General features: G+C 46.9%; 1 protein-coding gene across 27 annotated transcripts in view; it reads right to left on the bottom strand.

The window, feature by feature from the left end:
- Positions 1-7,017, bottom strand: part of NFIX (nuclear factor I X) — a 1,679,708-nt gene that overhangs the window by 913,420 nt on the left and 759,271 nt on the right. The window lies entirely within an intron of this gene.

Here is a 7,017-nt window from a genome sequence, read left to right as displayed (position 1 = left end):
CGTGGGTAATTCGGGGGCAGTGGCGCCGGCGTTGGTGAAATCGGTTTAGCCAACCCCCAGTGAGCAGTTCCTATTTTCGCGACAGCGCCACAGTCTAACATTTATGCACGCAGCTCGCCTCAGGAGGACTGGCCGGCCGGGCTCGAGCCTCTTTTTCTTCACAGGGGAAGGCCCCAATCCGAGGCATGTACAGCAGGGCAGGAACATAATGTGTACCCAGTTTGGAAGGCACAGGGCAGCTTGCGATTTTCGACACATGGAAGGCACTTGGAAGTTGGAACACTTATGCACGTAATAAGCTTGCTACTCTTCAAAGGACTGTCTAGACTCAAGAGAAAGCCAGTACTCGTCACTGGAGCTGGATAGCGTCTGAGCTCCAGTAGAATTTGTACTGAGAACTGTTTCGGAGCCCCAGGGCAGCCAGGGGTTACTGAACTTGAAATGTTTCAATTGACGTTTTTTTTAAACTCTGGTGCCCTGAAGCCACCTTAACGCTTGATGGAAAACTGAGCACCAAGTATCCTTTATCGCTTGACCCTCAGGATAATGAGGCAGAGCTGTCCGGGCTTAGAGAGGGAGAGGCTGTGGGGTCAGCAGAGACGGCAACACTTTATAACACATTTAGCCCAGCCAGTATCTTTACTTTAAAAAAGAAAAAAATACGTTATTGTACACACAGCTAACTACCCATGAAATGAACATAGAGAAATCACACACAAAGTAAAACAGGTTTTTCACAATAAATAACTCCAGCCTATTATCTGTGATCTTGGGATTTTATAATCAATAAGCCACTGCCTATTCGCTTTAACAACACATTTTCACAGTAACCCAACCCAGTACACAGATTTAGGCATAGGGTTTTCCATAAGCAAAAAAAATCTGTCTTTTGTATTTAATAAAGGGGTTTATTAAATGGTGTTTCACAATCATTCACAGCCTAGCAATTTTGTCGGTTTATGTGCACACCGGGCATGTAAGAAGATAACATCTTTCTTGAAACACTGGTCACAAGCAGGCACATAAAGGCTCCCAAGAAGCAAGGCTTTACATCCAAATATCACCATAATTGTTGGCAGGGCACAAGTCCTAAAAAAAAGAAGCGGGTGGGGGGACTGTGAGAAGTTGGCCTGGCATATGGTGTCCACTATTCTAGTGGGCACCTTGCACCGTCCAAACAACCCTTATTGATGGTAGGTTTAAGACAACCTTTATAGAAAGCTATCCTAGTGGTAGTTGTGGAGAGCAGCCTTCAGGCTAAGACTTGAAGTAATGTAAAGCAGCTTGATTTACCATTCTATAATCTCTTGAATGATCAAATGAAAGTACACCACACAAGGTATATATCAAATATATATGTATTTATCCTAAACACAACCCCTCTAGTCTCTTTATGAGGCTAGAGGCCAAAGTACAATACAAGAACTTTAAATAGCACACAATAAATAGCACACTATATGTTATGCCCTAGGGGCCTCACAAACCAGATACTAAAATAGTGGTTTAAGAACTATGTGAGGGATAGAAGTGAGGCCTAGGGCCTGCAGAACTGCTGAGGCAACCAGGAACCACCCAAGGTAAGGACGAAGGAGACCCACCTAGGAGAATCACCATTGACTTCTATGGAGGAAAAGCAAGTTACAATTTTAAATAGTAAGGACACTTCGGAGTGAACTAAGATGGAACCCCTTTAGACTTAGACACCGGAGTACTCGTCTTACCTCCCCCAGGGAAGCCGGGTGCATAAGTGTCTTTTGGTGTCTGGTTTCTTCGTCGATTTCAATAGAGAGCTGCGAAGAAGTGCTGCAGGCGAACAGAGGAAAAGTGTCCGGGTGGATCCAAGGGTGGATCGGAGATCTGAAGAACCTGAAAGCAGAGGGGACAGAGTCTGGATCACTCGCCAGTGACCAGGATGGCGACAGGAAGATGCCAACCGATGTCGGGTGCTTTCAAGTGAAGTAGGTGAAGCTTGACTCTTCAGCCATGAGGTCCAGGATGCGTCGACGACGACCAGCAGCTGGATTCGAGCTGTCCCACGAAGGATGTCGAGTGCTGCAGCGTCGGTATCCGGATTGGACCCAAGAAGCCTTGGCAACCATAACCCATGCAAGAAGACAAGATTGGCTTTGGTGCAGACCAGCCAGGTCTGAGGGACTCACCCTTTGGAGGGGAGTCAGGGCTCGTCTGGAGCAACCAGGAAAGCCCAAGAAACAAAGGATTGTCCTTCGTGGGGACCCACTAGCCAATGGACTAGGGATCGCGTATGAGCCTGGAGCTGAGGTTGAAGAAAGGGGACTCGTGGAGTGCAGGCCTCTCAGCTTTGGTGCAAAAGGGGCTCAGGGCAAGGGCAACAAATAGCCCAATGCACAACTTCGGGAAACTTCGGGAAGTAGGTACAGTTGCAAAATTGCAGGATGTCCAGGAGTTCCCTGTCCCACGTCTCTCGTGACGGCTGCGGGTCTCAGCTTTGCTGGAATTTCGTGTCGGCCTCAGAGATGTCTGGAAGTCCGTATCCTGTGTCGCAGATTCTTCAGGATCCAGCAGGGAGACTCAAAAAGGCAGACCGGCAAGATGCTCTTAGGTGCCTGTTTGAACAGGGAGGGCACTCCTTTACCCCAAGGGAGATTTCTTCCGTCTTCCAGTTGATATGTAATGTCGAAGGTCCAGGATTTCGTCTTCAGAGTTTCGTCCAGGGTAATCTAAAGTCCTAGGGACTGGGTTCCTATACTTATACCAAGTTTAGGGGATGGACTAACTCTAGGGTCCCACCTATGGGAGGACCTGGGAGGGGGTAGTTACACCCCTTCTCCTTTGTCCAGTTTTGTGCCAGAGCTGGGGCTGAGTGCCCCAGCAACCGGTTTGAACTGGGAAATGCATGGAGCACCTTGTGTGCCCAAAGCAGTGTATCAAAAGCATTCATTGAATGCAACCCACCCTGCCCCAATACACTAAAGCCTGTCTTGGGAGGTGCTGACACCTCCCTGAACAGGAAACCTATTGTCCAGGCCTCCCCTGCCGGAGTTTCGTCCAGCAGCTGGAGGTCAGACTTGTGTCTGTGGCAGCAGCATCCATTTTGTGATGCTGAGGCTCTGTAAAACTTTAACCGGGTATACTAGTGTGTAAATGTCTTCTTCCTCTAGAAGGTTGGAATGCTGCCCCGCCACCAGAAATGGCCGGGGGTAGTATTCCAAAGTGTTTGACACCAAACACAACATGTTTTGATAAAGCCAAACCAAAGTTAGCATTAACCGCAAGGATTACAATGCACTTAAGAGTATATGGTATGGCTATATCAAAGAACAGCTATAAGGAAGGATTTTCGAAAGCTGCAGAGGGGTCAGCTCATGCTAGGGCACCCTCTCACACAAAACCAAGCACCCTGCCTTCAGGATTGTCAAGGCCTGCCAAAGAAGTGACTTATAGGTTAATATGTGTGTCTCTCTCTCTCTCTCTCTCTCTCTCTCTCTCTCTCTCTCTCTCTCTCTCTCTCTCTCTCTCTCTCTCTCTCTCTCTCTCTCTCTCTCTCTCTCTCTCCCTCTCTCTCTCTCTATATATATATATATATATATATATATATATATATATGTATACTATAACTCAGTAAGGGGTGCTTACACTACCTTACCCAGGCTGCAAGTGCAGACCTGTGGTGCCATTTTGGAAGGCTTTCAAGGGGTGGCATAATACATGCTTCAGCCCCTGGTAGACCTCTGCGGTACCTATGCCCTTGGTACCTAAGGTACCATATACTAGGGGCTCACAAGGTAACTCAGTAAACTATCTAGTATGTACATAAAGTACATGCGATCAATTTAGAGAGAGAACAGCTAAGCTGTGGTCCTGGTTAGCAGGGTCACAGCCAAACTAAAGTCGAAAAAACAGTGAAACACAGCAAAAAGAGGGGGTAACCATAGGAAGCAGACTCTATTCTCCCAAAGGGACCTAACCTAGTTAGGCAGTATGCAAGTGACATCACTACGCGTGTCATCATCGCACATGAGTGGAGTGGTGTGGCTCACTGGTTAGAGGCGGCAGACCCGTAAGCAGAGAACGGCCTGGGACCAGGGTTCAATTCCCAACGCGGCAGGGTTGTGGACCAGGGTCAAAACGGACTCAATAATGCTCACCTTGGTGCTTACTCTAACCAGGGAACACACTCGGCAAATCTGGGCATTAAGCTTGCCTCACCTCTACAACAGCACCCCACAGATGCTGGGAATGCCTGGTTTCACCTTCGAGATACCCAGAAAGGGACCATCTCACAGGGAAAACCAGGACGGGTTCCCCAGTGGTCTTCAGCGCCAGGATACTCCATGGAGTCGCAGTGTGCTTTACAAGTACACCCACACTTACATGACATCACAGTGCATTACATTACATGTGGCATCACAGAAATTGACATCATAGGAAGTGGCATCACAAGCCACAACTTTAATGTGTACGTGTGATGTAAAGCGCACTGACACTCTGATTTGGGATGAGTAACATTATACAAGAAAAAATAATGGTACTTAAATTATTTTAACGCCTCCTCAGGGGTAGTAAGCGCTATATAAATTACATTTATTTTGTGTAAATATTGGGAGAGACCGACACGCCTGACATTCTTACAGTGCATGCATATCTAGTAAACAGAGCCTGACCAAAGTGAAAAACTGCCTCTCTTAAGTAAGAGCTAAAAGTTGGTTCCCCTCTGCTGCATTTGCTTCTAGGTGTGAGGCTCCTGACTGCTCCCAGTCAGAAGACTCAAACAAATGGAGGCCTGATGACCCCTCAAATTCGGCCATTGTTATGGGCCCAACAGGAGTCAAAAAAGAGAAAGCCCCTTCCCCACTTGCACGTTGTAGCAGATGGAAATCAGACAACGTGCAGGCGCTGCTGAAAGTGTCGCGGTGTTTGGAAATTACACCGGGACGAATTCAGCACCTTTATTTAGTGGGGCCCAACTTCTTGGCAGGGTGGACATTGTCCACCCGCGTGTACCCCCTACTCGTGCCCTGACTGCTGGGCAGTTTTATAAGAGTTTGAAAGGTCTGAAAGCTTAGAACCTCACCAATCACTTCAACTGCAACAGGGAGGACAGAGTAAGCCCAAGGCCCTTTTGGGAGCAGCCAAGGGCATACCCTAAAAGCTCAAGGTTGGAGATAGCTCACAACAGCTCCTTGTATGTCTGACCCCGCCCCCCCACAACGCCTCACATCGTAAGTAGTTATTTGCCCTTCTACCACAAAAGTAGTTTACTCTTCTAGATAGCGTCCAACTGCTGGGGACTGTCACCCTACTTCCTGCAAGTTAGTCTCTCAAGGCAGGTCAGCACTTACGGCAATGTCAGGGTCCAACATCCTTAAAAGTAAAGACAAGAACTCGCTTGGAGGATGCAGTCCAGTAATCTCCTATATTTGGAACGTAGCTCCTCCTTCTCCAGACAGTCTTCAGCTGTTCTTGCTAAGAATTTCTTCAACAACAGGGGTTTGTATCAAACCTGGCAGGGCAGCTGGCTGCCAAATACACTATCTTTGGAACTCAAAAATATTCTACTTCACACTGCTGGGTTGAATCTGGACAATATCAGTGAGAAATCGTTGCAACACTAACTTGGGATTTCTGCCCAGTATGTATCCTTAGGTGGCAGATGGGATTTCCAAAGCCCCTCTCTGTTCTGGGTTGTCTCTGGTTTATGGGGTTGGGACAGTTTCACAAAGGATGCTCTATCCTAAGTGTTTACCTTGTCTAATGAGAAGGGAGAGGGGTGGAGTTGCATATGCCTTAACAGAAGGTGGTAAACAAGGTACACAGGAGGGGGAGGCATTCTCAGTGTCATTTACACATACATATCAGCCGTGACACTGAGGGTAAGCAGGGGGGGGGGGGCAGGGGCTGTATCCTTTGCACATCAAAGGTGAATCACCCCTCACTTCCCTTCAAAGTCGAGGCAGGTGTGTTTCAAATCTTCATTCAACCTAGAAAAGAACATAAGCAGGCTGCCTCCATCTTGTGCTTTATTCAAGTACAGGAGTTCCAAGACAGACTCCTGTTCCCATTCAGAAAAGCACAATACACATCTTGCATGCAGTGCAAACGTGCACTCTCCAGCCATGCCCCTCACACACGGTGCAATGGACCCATCTACGTGGGACTGAACAGATCTTTTCCAGAAGAGGTGAGTAGGCTTATCTCCTATGGAAGTGATAGGCACACAGTGCCAAAATCGCTTACTTTGCCATTTGCTGTTAAAACTGCTAGCCCCTTTAAGCTCAGTGAGAAGACATTTTCGCAGAAGTTCAGTTTGCATACCTCTTCTGAAATCGGAGTCAAATATGTGGGATCTTATGTCCTTACATAGAGGCCCTCAGTAAACATCCATGATTGTTGTGTTGACTGAGACAAAAAAATCAAGTATCTGGTGGTAAAGAGTGACTTTTCTAGTGGTATAACACCGAGCAGTGGTGCACACTCCAGAGCTATGCAAGACACATTTCTGTCTCAAAAGGAGCGCATTAGAAATTAATTTTATCTGGCCTGTCAATAAAGAGAGTATTTGTGACTGTTTTCCTCCTAGCCATTAGACAATTAGGTGGCCCACAACCATTAGCATGTGCTATTTCAAGCTCCTAGATCCTGGGAGCATCAAGAAAAACACAACCACGCCCTTCATCAAAATAACTTTGCATAGAGTATCGGATCACTAGGAAGAAAATCCTGTATTGCCTTTGCAACTGCTAGCTCCAGTACGATTTGGAGTAAAAGCAAGAGACCAATCTGGTCCTTTCTGGACAGAAGATGTGTACCCCAACGTACAGCCACAAGGTCCATCATCCAAATGCATTTATCAGTGACATAGAAGAGGAAGGGGTGTGGTTGTTTGTAGAATATATTAAGACCTACCAACATTTAAAACCCCCCAAAAAAGAGTGAAATGATTAGGATAATTTTGGAAAATTTCACAGTGGTCAGAGGATCGTTAAGAGGGGCCAACAATGGTAGATAAAAACAGATCTCTTTAGCCAGTCCTGCATC

Source organism: Lissotriton vulgaris, chromosome 1_1 (genome assembly GCF_964263255.1).
Source record: "Lissotriton vulgaris chromosome 1_1, aLisVul1.2, whole genome shotgun sequence".
Lineage (NCBI taxonomy): Eukaryota > Metazoa > Chordata > Amphibia > Caudata > Salamandridae > Lissotriton > Lissotriton vulgaris.
This window is presented reverse-complemented; position numbering and strand designations above follow the sequence as displayed.